Source organism: Amblyomma mixtum, chromosome 3 (genome assembly GCF_055824585.1).
Source record: "Amblyomma mixtum isolate Tamu chromosome 3, ASM5582458v1, whole genome shotgun sequence".
Lineage (NCBI taxonomy): Eukaryota > Metazoa > Arthropoda > Arachnida > Ixodida > Ixodidae > Amblyomma > Amblyomma mixtum.
The window spans coordinates 352,445,066-352,452,846 of record NC_143014.1 but is presented as its reverse complement, the minus strand read 5'-3'; the positions used below and the strand labels follow the sequence as shown (position 1 = coordinate 352,452,846).

The 7,781-nt window shown below is 45.5% G+C and overlaps 2 pseudogenes; both read left to right on the top strand.

Annotated features, from left to right (window-relative positions):
• The first annotated feature begins 2,632 nt into the window (after positions 1–2,632).
• Positions 2,633–5,349, top strand: LOC149356385 (uncharacterized; annotated as a pseudogene).
• A 328-nt stretch (positions 5,350–5,677) lies between these two features.
• On the top strand, positions 5,678–7,082 carry LOC149356384 (uncharacterized; annotated as a pseudogene).
• Positions 7,083–7,781: the final 699 nt, after the last annotated feature.

Sequence of the window (7,781 nt, the reverse complement as noted above, 5' to 3'; positions counted from 1 at the left end):
GAGCTGTGGCCGAACCTTTGGCAGTTGAAACATCGGCGAGGGTTGGGAATGTATGGTCTTACGTTAACTTTCAGATATCCTACTTCGACTGTGTCGGGCAGTGTGCGAGTGTTGAACGTCAGGATCATGTGTTTTGTGTCTATTTCCTTATTATCCTTCCGGATCTTGATTCTGTGAACGTCTATCACGTCTTGGGCACTCAGACCTTCGAGAATCTCTTTTTCTGTGATGTGGACAAAATCATTTTCAGATATCACGCCCCGGACGGTGTTCAAAGATCGATGTGAAGTCACGGAGACAGAAATATCTCCAACAGACACAATGTTTACGAGTTTTGAGTGCTGGATGTTGTCTCTCAGTTCGAGCAGTAAGTCACCGCTGGCCATTTTTGATACCTTGTAGCCAATGCCCAAGGCTTCTGTCAAACACTTTGATACTAGGAAGGCAGACAGGATTCTTGCTTGCTTATCTTCTACTTCACTATGGATGACATGGTATTTAGGAAAACTCACTTTTCTTTTTTGGAAAAAAACATCTGCTTTGTTCCGCCCTCTCTTGAGAGAGCGATAAGGTTTGGAAAGTGGGGGAGCCATAAAAAATTCAAGTTTTTCAGTCATGATGGCAGCCACCTACCATGGAGCCCAACAAGGGGACGCGACAGGAACTTGAAGGCAAGTCCTGCCCACGCCAGCTTAACTATAACCAAATATGACGCAACTCAGGGTAGTTGACCACACAAGGTTAACCCTCGTTGTCAGGAAAAAAAAGAAAAACCAAGAAGGGAGGAGAACACAGGAGAGTTGTAAGAAAGAGATAGGAAAGTGAAAGATAGAGGGGAGGATAGGAAAAGGCGACTGCCGATTTCCCCCGGTCGGGTCGGGCCGGAGGTGCCGTCTACAGGAAGCTGGGGCCAAAGTGGTGTGTTGCCTCCGCCGAGGGGCCTTAAGGGTCCAAACGCTCGGCATCGGCTCAACCACCAGGATCCCCTTTTCCCGGGACACGGCGATGCCACGAACGGCTAAGCGAGGATGCTCGGGTCCGTGGTGACGCATTGTTCACCATCATCCCCCTGCGGGGATGTCCCTGCGGATGCTCGAGTTAACCCCGTGGTGTCGCCACTCACCAACGTCTGCATGCTGCAGACACCCCCCTGCGGGGAAATGTACAATGTACCGATCAAGTTAGCTTGCAATATGCAAATCTGCACGTTCCAGCATTTATAATTCAAAGCTAACTAATGCTTATATCTGACCACAGCTAATGCGGCACTTGGTTATCCTGCACTGTCCGATGTTTTTAAAGCTTTCCAATGGAAACCATACTTTTGTATCCATGTATCACAAGTACATTTTTGCGCAAGTCAAAAAGTGCACAACCCTCCCACCCTTGCTGTTGTTTACAACCATATGATCTGACTTATATTGCATTTCTGAACCTCTCAACACAGACGCTTTCCACGGTGTCAGCGCTTCTTTTCTGGGGCAGCCACAAGGTCTTTAACAAATATAGTCTTTTGCCCGGCTCTATATTGCTTTCCGCACATGATGGGGGATTTTGAGTTCACTCCCAAGATTTTATTTATTTATTTATTTATTTATTTATTCATTTTCCAGATCAAACTGGAAATCCAAAAATTAATAAATTTGTTCAGAATTGTTTCACATAAGTCAAAGCCTCCACTACTTCCATGTGTCATGCTTATATAGTAGTGCAAGACTCCAATTTGAATGGTTAAGAGTCCCTCATAAATGTGCATCACCAGTCCGTGAGCAAAAAAACGAAGTTCACTCATTATTTTTGCATGCTGTTAGGCATCGAACTAGAAATTACATTCATCTCTGTGAATAAACAAAAAATAGCTGTAATCATGGCAGTTAAGTACAACACAAGTAGACAATGCACCCTTTTTTAAGTCTCCACTATTCCAACTTCCAAACATGAAAAGCAGTGATAAGTAAAACACAGGAACTTACTTGCCCATTCTTTTTAGCAAGCCATATTATTGGCAGTGCAAGACAAAACACAAACCGACCCTACATGCCTAAATTGCTCTCGCATCACATGATACAGTATTTGTGTGTTGGCTGTAATAGTATTTGCCAATAGTAATTGCAGCCATCAAGCTCTCAACATTACTGCATTGGAAAAGCTGTCCAATGCCTTTCCAAAATTGTCCCCAAACCTTGTCAGCTGATGAGTCCTCCAGCTCTTCATTGCTGCAAGCAGAGGTCATTGGTGAAGGAGTCGGGCTCTGTCTATGTGGCCCAGTATTGGAATTGTCGGCCAAGCTTTCTGGGACAGGTCTGCATGGCTGAGGTGGAGTCAATGCGTATCCTCTTTCAGGCGGTCAGCAGCTGTGCAGAGTTTCACATATAACATGCTTAAAAACAATAGCAGTCCATAAGTTTGAATGCATCATGCATTCCATTCACATGACATGCAAGCTTTGTCTTGTTTAGAAAAACAGTACCCCTTGACAATGGTTGAAAACTACCTTTCATTCAGGCATTGCAAAAAATTTCCTATGGACGTGAAGCTGAAAGGTACCATACCTTCATTCCTCATGTTGATTATGTCCGCTAAGGGCAGGAACTGAGGCGCCACCGTCTCGAACAGCACCCAATCTCGTGGGATGTTGTGAGCAGCTTCCAGATCCTCACTACCTGGGAACCCCACCTCTGGTGTCAGGCCCAGGTAGACATTCGGAACACTTCTAGACAAAACGTCACTTCAAGCCAGCTGCCGGCAAAGCCTTCAATGTGTACTGGGTTGTAAAACTTAACCATCTCTCTAATGAAGTTCACGGTGTCTTCACTAGCGCTGCAGGAATATACCACCACGGGGAGGCACCGTTCGGTAGCCAAAACCAGATGCCTCTTACAGGCGTGTTTTCGCTGCTTGCGGTTAGGCAGCGGCCCTCGGAGTAATCCAGTCCGATTGCGCCTACTGCCACTGCCGAGTCGTGGCCGAGGGCCATGTCGACCGCTTCCGAGTATTCGTTGGCACAGTATAGGGGGCATCCGAAAGAGCCCCAGAGGGAGTCTTCCTCCAGCGAGGCTTTCCATCTGCTGCACCGTTCGAAAGCAACCGGGTTGTAGAAGTTCGCAATGCAGCCACCGTACGAATATGGGAATGTATGATGATGTTTCAGTAGGAACTCGGCGAACATTCCGACATGGTCTGACCTCCTAAACACCCATGCCACTGCACAGGTGCCATCCGGTTTACGCAAAGCCTCCACAGCTGAACAGGTGCCAACTACCAGTTGCCCGTGTGTAGAGGTCACCTCTGCTCACTTTATACTTTTCGAAGTGCTAGGAACGCTGCACGATGTCTTATCATACTTGGCACAAGGCTCCTTTGTGGCAACCCTGCTCCTAAACACGTCGCTGAGGTGGCAGAATGTGCCTATGACATCATTCTCCCATGCTGCTGCATACGGCCGCGCCCTTTCAGCTGCAGTTTGAATACGAGATGAAGTCTCCGGACAGGGCTCCTGGGACAAAGACTTCGACGTTCAGCTGACTATGGCCAGTTCTTTGTCGTTGCTGTCAATGGAACGACCCAGCGCGTTTGCTCAACACCACCTAGACTAAGGCCTCTCCATATCCTCCTCCTCCTCGCGCCTGCGTCATCACACTACAACGGAGCTTTCTCGTCATCTCCCGTCTCGGCGCATATCCGGGAGGCGGGTGCGAGAGGTGCTCCGCTCCCGCCGAAACAAGTCAGAACCGGTTGTCACAACTGTGGCTGCATGCGCGAATTCGAGCAAGCCGAAGTATCGAATTTTGGTAGATGCGCGCTGACGCTGTTATTGCTGTCTGACTGCTAAAATAAATATTTTTTGTAAAAGAGGTTACTTTTGTGCTAAACACACTTTTTGAAACGTTGAAACTGCTTCGTGCACGAGATTTCTCCCATTTAAGTAATTTCTGATGCATTGCTCGATTGCCAAATGCATCCGCAGTGCAGTAAACACCAGTTGCTTGTTCGACTTTTTCGCGGTTCATGCTCCAACTGCAGTGCGAGATTTTGCCTCTGTGCAACGTGTGTTGCAAAAGGTTGTTGATTTTGTTTCAGAAATAAGCACTGGATGAGTGGCAGTGACAGGACTGCGCTGATGCTGCAGTGTTTGCATCAAGTGTGCACTTTTTGAGAATACCTGGACATTGCGGTGCCGCGGAAACTATGACGGTGGGGATACGGTGAGTCTTCACCTTCCCATCGGACTCAGTGAGAAGGGCTCAGTGGATAAAAGCCATCCATTGTGTGGATTTCACTCCAGGAAAGTGATCGGCGGTAAGGCAAATATTACTTTTTACTAGTTGTTGTCGACAGCTTCTTTGCATCATCAATGCTACATATTACTGATATTTAGTGCGCGTGGACTTTAAACGAAATTGCGATCATTAGAACCTCAAAACATAGGGCTACCGTTTCTTTAGCTTCAGGTACTGCATCCTCCTAACGTCTTATTTCACATTCTAGGTCTGCGAGCGTCACTTTAAGCCTGCGGACATGGTCGACAAAACAAGTTACGAGGATGTGAAGACAGGAAAAGTGATTGAAGTTCGAACGAGTTCGACCTGACGCAGTACCAAGCATCCTCCCAAACTGCCCCGTGTGTCTTTCTGGTTCAGCTACAAGTGCCTCTCCAGAGGCCCCAGATCCCAAGAACGCGCATCTTGAAGCAGCTGCAATACAGGAAGCCATCAGTCAGTCCATTGAAACGCACCGAGAGGAAGAACACAGCAACAGAATTGACAGTTTTCAGGCTCTGTTAAGCGGTCTTCCACGCATCCAGGTTTCGGAATTTTGGAAAGTTGTTTCCTATCCCGAGTGCATACTGTTTCTAAACCTCGGTGTTGATGGTGCTCCAGCTATCAGAAAATCAGTTAAAGTAACAAATGACTTGTTCATAAGGCTGTTTCTTCAAGACGTAGAGGTGACCAAAGTTGATGGTGTAAACATTCCAGAAAGTGTAAACGACATTCGATGCCTAACAAATCTACTGGCAGCCATTGAGAGACTTGATAAGGTGTCTGCCTTCAAGCCCGTGGATAAGACAGATAGCACACTGACGCTTGTGCATTCCCTTCTTGAGGATGCATTCAACCAAGAATTGCAAAGCGAGGAGCGACAAGATGCTTTGACCTTGTTGGAACAAGTATCCCTTCTTTCCAGCAAATCGCCCTGCTACTCTTCTGAGTTGCTCGTATTTTCGAGCCTTTCATTCACCATTTCTCCTCACACCTATAAATACTTGAGAAGCTCTGGAGGTCTTATTCTGCCGCATGAGTCAACTATCAGACGAGTCTGCTGTTCGTATGCCATCAGTCCAGCAGCTGATGTAAAAAAGCTTGTGACAACAATGAAAGATCGTGAGAAATATGTGGTTCTAATGATAGATGAAATACATCTACAGCCGTATTTTGATTACAAGGGTGGCTCTATTGTCGGCATGGCCAAGAACAGCTCAAATGCTGCGAAGACGACACATGTTTTCATGATTCACAGCCTCTTGTCATCGCAAAAAAGCATCGTTCACATTTTACCAGTTGAGCAAATAAATGCACAACAACTGAATACTGTCCTCCGAAAAATCATAAATGAACTTGAAGAGGCTGGACTTCGCATTATAGCTGTTATTACAGACAACTCCATCAACCGTAAAGCAATGTCTTTCTTCGGAACTTCATCAAGAATCAGCAGCTCATACATTCATCCATCAGATCCCACACGGCCTCTTTTTTTTGTTATTGACCCCGTTCAGCTGTTAAAATGTGTTCGCAATAACTGGATCAATCAGAAGAACTGTGGAACATGCATGTTTTTTCCTTCATTTCTGGACCTATGCACAACCCTGAAAATTCTGACTGCATCATTCAAGTCATTGCGTGACCTTCAACTAAAGGAACAAGATCTACTGATCAAGGCTGCTCCGACGCTTTCAGCAAAAGCTCTCAACCCATCAAGTATGGAGAGACAGAATGTTAAGCTTGCGCTGAAGGTCTTCAGCCCCTCCACCATAGCTGCCACTGAAACATGTGGGGAACACTACGAACTCCTGCATGCAGCTGGAACAGCAGAGTTTCTGAAGATCATTGAAAAGTGGTGGAGGATTGTTAACGTGAAGTCATTCAAGAAAGGACTTTGGCATCGTGATATGTTTCAGAGTCCTGTAACACAAGCATCATCTCCACAAGTTGAATTTCTTCAGAGTATCTTGAAATGGCTTGATCTGTGGCAAAGCTTGAAATTTCATAATGGAATCCTAACACGGGAGACGCACAGTGCGCTTCGTCTCACTACGGAAGCGTTCGTAAACCTCATCAGCTACTGCCTCCATGACCTGGGATTTGACTACGTCCTCCTGGGGAAATTCCAGACTGACTGCTTGGAGGCGCGTTTCGGCAAATACAGACAACTATCTGGATCCCAGTACCACATTTCCATTCGTCAGGTGTACGAATCAGAACGGAAGCTTCGTCTCCAGACAGCCCTGGAGCTTCCAGAAATGGGTGAAGGAGCGCCGGAAATTAATACTGATGAGCTCGTGTTAGGCAGCTTCAACATAGAAGTAAATGATGACGACTTCGAATGCAAGGAACCAACTATTGCTGCCGCTACATATGTGGCCGGTTACTGCGCACACACTGCACTTAAGAAGCTCTCATGCACTGCCTGCAGACCAAACTTAGTTGAAGTCCAAGACATTGCGATTGAGAATGATGAAATTATTCGGAACATGACCTGCGGAGGTCTCAAATTTCCAACACCAGCTGTCGTAAACACTAGTGACAGCCGAGATCGTTCTTGATAAACTTCGGAGTGAACACCATGCAATTCAATTTCATGCACTGGCCAACCAAAAGGAAGCCCTTTTTACTTTAGCGAGCAACCTGGTAGAAGATGAAAATTTTGAAGAGTGTGAAAATGGTGATCACCCACAGCAAGTGATGAAATATATTCTTGGTGCTGCAAGCAACATCCTGCTAAAGAACTATTGCAAGACAAGAAACGATCGGCTTGTGCAATCCAAAATCGCTCAAAAGCGTAAAATTAACACTTTGAAGCCTTGATCATTTTGATTTTTTGTGACATTCATCAAAGCTTTTCTGGACACTTGTAAATTTGAATAAATACTTTCATACTCGATACAGTTTACGTATGTATTGAGCTAAAATCAATTCTAGAGGCCAAAGACAAAAATCTATGCTGCTTGGAGCTACATGTTTTGAGTGCAATGAAATCATAGTGAAACTTCCGTCCATTTGTTTCTAAAACGAGTACAGAGATTAAAAAATGTTCTGCCGTTTATAGAGTTTACTTTCTGAAGCTATGTTTATATCCGTAGCATTATACTAACACTGGCACAATAAAAGCAGTGCTTCTGGCGTTTCATAAACTCATTTAGATTATGTGCTGTCTCCTGAAACATTAATCTTCTTTAGAAAATCCGCTGCACGAATATCCAGACGTTTACTTGCGATATTGGAGCTGACTGAAAAATTATGTATTGGACAACGGGGCTTAAAACATCAAAATGCTCTCGCATGCGGCAACAACCACAATTCTAGTGAAACAAGAATAAGCGCCCAGCAGCGCGTAGCAGCTTCCGCGTACGTCGTAGCGTGATGACGTCATGGAGGAGCGGAGAGGCCTTAGTCTAGGTGGTGTTGGTTTGCTACCGCACTTCTGAACATGGAACCGCCCGTTTTGTAGTCGCGACTACATTTCTTTTTCACAATCTGCAAAAGAAAAATACTTAAAAGTTTAAG